Genomic DNA, 6,076 nt, shown 5'->3' on the forward strand with positions numbered 1-6,076 from the left:
AATTTGTTTTCTTAGCAATAATAAAATGTTGATACTTCTATTTGCAATTGCATTGGCAGAAACTTCAATAACTGTTCTATGAATCATGCTTATGTGATTAAAAATTTCTAATAGAACTTAAATGTGACAGTTTTGTTTTAGGAACTTATCCCTCCGGAGTTTTGCCACAAGGTATTTCTAAGAATAAATGGGGTGGGAACTGAGGAGACTGGGAAAAAGAGAAAGTGCTAAGGATTTCTTGGTTGAGTACTGGTACTTAAGCTGTGAGGTTAGTGTAGAGTTCAAACATGTATCAGAGCGTCTTCGATTGCAAAGGCACTGTATTGAATGGCCATAGAAGACCCACTCTGGACTGGAGAGGGAGACTACCATTCATTAAACTCTACTGTGTGCCAGGCCCTGTACTAAGCTTTGCAGATTTCATTTAGCCTCTAGTAACCCCACCAGGAAAAATGAAAAGGTAAAGTAAATGATGTTGGTCGCTATAAACAGTTATATGATGAATCAAGCCAAGGAAAATCTACATTTTACTTGAGCAATGTGGATAAAGTCTTGGAATATCCTGTTCATACGTATTATTTAAATTATATTTATTCACATTTACTAACAATATGAAATTTCGAGATAGGCATAGTGAAGAAGTAAGTCTGGGCATCCCAAAGTGATTTCTGAGCCTTATTCTCCTCCTGATAATTTCTTTTATATATACATATAGAAAAACTGTTTGCCCTCTTCTTAAAACTTGAGAATTTTGGTGCAGTGATTTAGGATAAGACAGATCAGACATCTCTTTCAGGAAACCGTCCTTTTTTCTTCTCATGTGGAGCTGTAGATCCCATCACCACTTAGTTTCCTGCATACACTTGCTACACCACTCATAGTTTTTTAGAGCCCCTTAGACTGTGAGCTCCTTGCAGTGGTAACTGTATCTTACTTATCTTCGAATTCCAGGTCCTAAAGCAGAACATAGAATATGGTCGGAATGATGTAAGTATTTGTGGAATCAGTTTAATAATTAAGGTATTACAACAGTCTACTTAGGAATCTAAAAACTGTCACTTTTCAAGACATACCTTTGATACCTGCCAGAGAGCATACTTAAATGTATTTTTATATTGGCACAGGAGCTAGGAATATCTACAAAATACATGTTTGTCTTTAAAATCCAAGAAGTATTTTTTCTCAACCGAAAGAGAAAGGTTTATTTAACAATGGTCTGCTTGATTTGACTAATAATGCACCCAGTATAATTTAAACTTTGAGAATTATTTTACCTGTTCCATAGTTAAAATTTATGAGCCACTACATTTTTGTGTGGTGTACCCAAACCTAAAGACAAAAAAAACAATTTTCAAAATCTCTATTACTACATTTTTTTCCTTACTCAAGACCAACTACAACTGCTTTTCCACCTGTTACCTGATTTACATCCTTTATTTACCCTTTCCCACAGCTCTAGGTCTGATGCAGTATTATCTAAACCCACCATTTATCAACAATGGTATCAGAGTTTACTAATCATTGATTCTTCCTCTTTCATCCACTGTCAAGTCACTGTTTATTTCTCAGATTGTCAGCCTTTACAGATCAAACATAGACTCCCCCCTCATCAGCCCCTGTCATTTATGCTTCTTATAGATTAATTCTACGAGGGGCCCCAAACAAATGCATTCTGAACACCGTTTAACATCAGTTATCCTTTTTTTTTTTTTCCACTTAGATTAAAAAGTGTAAGAATACCTTAAATCATCTCCTTAGAATTTTTATAGTCTTCCAAACAATCAGTCAGGCAACTGTAGGGAAACAATTATATAAAAGCCACGTCACAAGAGTTGTTGGAAATGGAATCTGTTTGGCCCCAGTTGATTGTAACTCACTCAAAACTCATTTGGCTTTTGTGGCCATGGTAAGCAGAGGGGGTGAAGATGAAACGACTTTTAGAGTGGATATTCATCACTATAAAGGGGGGGTTGCCCATATTTGAGCCCCCTCTGTCTAGGGAATTCCCTACCTTTTGTAACTTGAATATGGTAAACGGAGTCTTCCTCCCATAATGAACTGAAGTTGTCTGACAAGCATACTGTCCCGACTCTGTGACTGCTGGAGCACAGGCATATAATCTGGGGTCAGCTAACCAAAATAATCCACCTGGGATTTTTACCTTGCAGACAGTGAGGCAAGGACTGGGACAGTTCCTCTTGGTAGGGAGGAGAGATGGGGCTGGGACTGGCGACATCTTTTTTCAGTAGCAGCGGGGGCCAGCAGTGGTACCCAATTTCTGGTTCAGTGGTGGAGGCCAGGGTGTCCGTGTTCCTCGGTGACACAAGATGGAAGTGTGATTTTTGCCTGGGATTCTGGCTATAGAGGCTTCCTTTTATTCTTGCCATTTCCAAATCTGGTTCCCTAGGTTTTCACAATTCTGTGTGCTACCCAATTATCCATAATTCCTTTTTCTGCTTAAATTAGCCAGAATTGTTTTTCATTGCTTGTAAGTAATAACCTGAACCTGTACAACTATCATATCCTGAGACTTCCTTTTCACCCATAGACTCGACATGCCTTAGTTCATCTCATCTATTCCTTTCTGTAGAATGGAAATTATTTCCCTTCATTTTATCTTCAGTTACAAAAGAAAAAACTGAGATTTAGAGAGGTTAAGTAGTAGAAAAATTATTTTTTGTATTACTTTAAACCGACTTTTTCTGCAACATTCCCAAGAAGGAAACAAGTTTGTTTGTTTGTTTTAAGATTTATTTATTTATTTGAGACAGAGAGAGCAAGGGTAGGGGACAGAGGGGGAGAGAGAGAATCCCAAGCAGACTCCCCGCTGAGGGCAGAGCCAATGTGGGCCTCGATCTCACGACCCTGAGATCATGATCTGAGATGAAATCAAGAGCCTGACACTCAACTAACTGAGCCACCCAGGCACCCCAAGAAGGAAACAAGTTTAAAAAGAATCATACCCATAATTTTTGATTCTTTAAAACTTCTTTTATCTCAGAAGGAGATTTTCATAAATTAAAGCCTTCTGTTTAGCTCTTGGCTGATCAGTTTTACAATAGCAATCACAAGCCAATGCTTACAAACCTATATCAGAGAAAACTTGGGTTAGTCAGTTTCTTCTCTAGAATTCAGTTTCCTGTCTATAATGGGAACTAGCCCGTGGCTTTTAATAAACCAAGGAAGGCCAATATCCATTGCATTGAGATACACATCTGTATTTATTGTGGGGTTTCTTAACAAAGGCACTGTTGACATTTTGGACTTCTTAGTTCTTTGTTGTGGGGCTGTCCTGTACATTGTAGAGTTAGTTTAGTAGCATCCCTGGCCATTACTCTCTAGATGCCTGTGATACTGTCTATCCTCTCCCAATCACAACCACCTTTTATCGTCATAGAAAATGTCTCCAGACATTGCCAAATTGACCCTAGTTGAGAATCCTTGGGTTCTAGAAAGGAACAAATGAAGGGAGGCCATTAGGGGGAATAAAGATAAAAAAAACATGAGAAAGCAAGTCAGGGAGGATCCTGGCTTGAGAATCTAAACAAAAGACATGAATCTAATTCAATCCAAATTCAAATGCGAAGCATATTCTTTGAGGTGGCAATCTTTCTGGTGCTGAAAGATTAAACCTAGATTCTGGGCTATATTTTGAACAGTTGCTAGGTGAATCATTTGCGTTTCCATTCTTGAGAAAGACACCATGTTTCTTTACTAGGTTTCTCCTTGCCCAAAGAAGCCAAGCAATAATGATCAGATAAGGTGTTGTTAAATCTTTTTAGAGAAAAAAACAGTATGTCTCACACTTAGCCTTAGGGATCCATAAACTCAAGACCTAAAAACACAAGCTAAATGTAGGGAATTTTACAACTGTAGCCCTTCGTTAATATGGGAAGACTCCGAAAGTCTGCAGAAAGCGCGCCAGGAGCTGAGTGTTTGTGGCTTCTTAGCACAACGTAACTGCAGAGGGGCCTGTCGCCTCCAGAGCAGGTGCAACAAAACATGCGTGTCCTGCAAACACCAAGGCTGTACATTGGTACTCTACTTTCTTTGCAGTTTATGCTATCAATAAGACTTTGCCTTCTACCCGAAAAAAAATAAAAGACTTTTCAGCTTCACTCTAAATAAATAGGCATGGTCTGGGGGAACCAATAGAGCTTTTGTTCTTCAAATCATTTTCAAACTTTTTAATGATCCAAATTATTTATATTTGTCATGTTCAAATTAGGAAACAACCTACACTTAGTAGTTAATCAAACTGGGACAATACTCTTGATGGACTCTTACGTGTTTAAATTTATATTTATGGAAACTATACAATCACATGAAAAATATAATAGTAAAAGGGGCAGAATACATAGTTGTATATGAATATGTTTACAACCTGATGAAATAATACTGTTCACAGCATAAAATAGTAACAGAGATAATGCCAAAATTGCAGGAAAGCTATGGAAATACCATGGAAGAAAAAAAATGTAATACAGTGTAATTTCAGGGCTCAGTCAAAGCAAAGGGTATCCTGCAGTGACCAACAGAGGATAGGAAATGGAACTCATTTCTGTGCTACATAACAGAAAAATTAGGTGTCAGCTGACGGCAGATGACAGCATAGGGTTTGGTAGGTATTTCCTTTTAAGTAACCATGCATTTACTCTTTTAGCAACACAGAAGAAAAAAAGTGTTCCATGAGTATTTCTCTTTGTTTTTTCAAAGTCTAGGCAGAGAAAAGAAACTGGAAAACTTTGATTGGGGCACAAGACTAACATTGATTTTTTTTTCTCCCCTCCTTGCTCTTTTTTTCCAAATTTTCTTTTATTGAGCATGACTTTCCGATTTGAAAATTCTAAAATTTAAAAACAATAATTCTGTCACCAAACAAGAGAAATAAATGGTCAAGTTTCTTGAAAATCAGAATATTGATAGAAAAGAAATCTCTTATCATTTCTTATCTCAGATAGTAAAAGAAAACAGAGGTAAAAAAAATCAGAAAAGAGGAGCAGACAAGTCTTTTGAGAAAAGCACACAGAAATCCTTACTCTAGAAATAGAATGAACTGATTTTTAGAGCAAAGAAACTTTTGGCTTCACAGTGAAAACTGTAGCAAAGAGAGGTAGGTTGAAGAGCACATCAGAAAAGCTTTTCAATATTAGAAAGGCTTTCTTTGGAGCAATCCACTCAGGCCAACCAGCGTGGGGAAATTCAGGTCTTCCACCGGGCAGGAGAAAGCTTTTCTGTATAATCTTTTGCTTGAAATGCTTTTAAATTCCTCAGCAGGGATGAGCCCAGCAAGTCAAAGAGCCTCAACAAAGGCATGCCCCGGACAAATGAAGGCTTCCCTCTGCAGTGGGGCTTCAGAACACACAAGTTTCTCTGAAGAAACTAGAGGCCTTTTCTTCCATTACGACAAATAGATGAAGGTAAGGGACCCATTTTGATGTTCCATTCTCATCTGAGTCAACAGTAGTTTTGAATGGCAGAAATATTGTTCAAATATGATAGTTGGGTGGATCGGGTGATAGATGAACCGAACAAGTTATCTGTGGCTATAAACCTCTCTCCTTGGTAGTGCATTGTTTCACCTAGCAATAAAATGTTACTGGAACAACAATAATAAAGAGAAAAGCTGCCCATTTCCCCGTACTGGTTAATAGGAGAAGAAAACACCTGCCTGTTGCAGGCCTGCAAAAATGGTTTTAATACAGGGTCACAGAAAATTCAAAGGTTTATAGCCCACTATAAAACAGCTCTTTGTCTTTTCCCACTAATTCCCTAGTGTCACATTTAACAAAACAAGGAAACTACAGATAGTAGAGGTGTTTGCTGATTAGCCTCCCAAGCCATAAATAACCGAGGGTTTTGCTCTCCTACAAATATTAAGGTAGCTTATCAATGTTTAAGCCCTTTGTAATTGTTGCTAACATTTTAACCCAGGCAAATTGAGAATTTTTTCTTTCCTGTCTTCTTACATTGACAGAGTACACATTCATAAGATTCTATTATCAGATTTCATGGTATAAAGAGTGAGACATCCCCCAAACACTCGTCCGCTGCCTGGGAGGCCCCATTTTGGAAG

This window comes from Mirounga angustirostris, unplaced genomic scaffold (genome assembly GCF_029215605.1).
Source record: "Mirounga angustirostris isolate CCGP_5_RB_7025 unplaced genomic scaffold, mMirAng1.0.hap1 SCAF_8, whole genome shotgun sequence".
Taxonomy (NCBI): Eukaryota; Metazoa; Chordata; class Mammalia; order Carnivora; family Phocidae; genus Mirounga; species Mirounga angustirostris.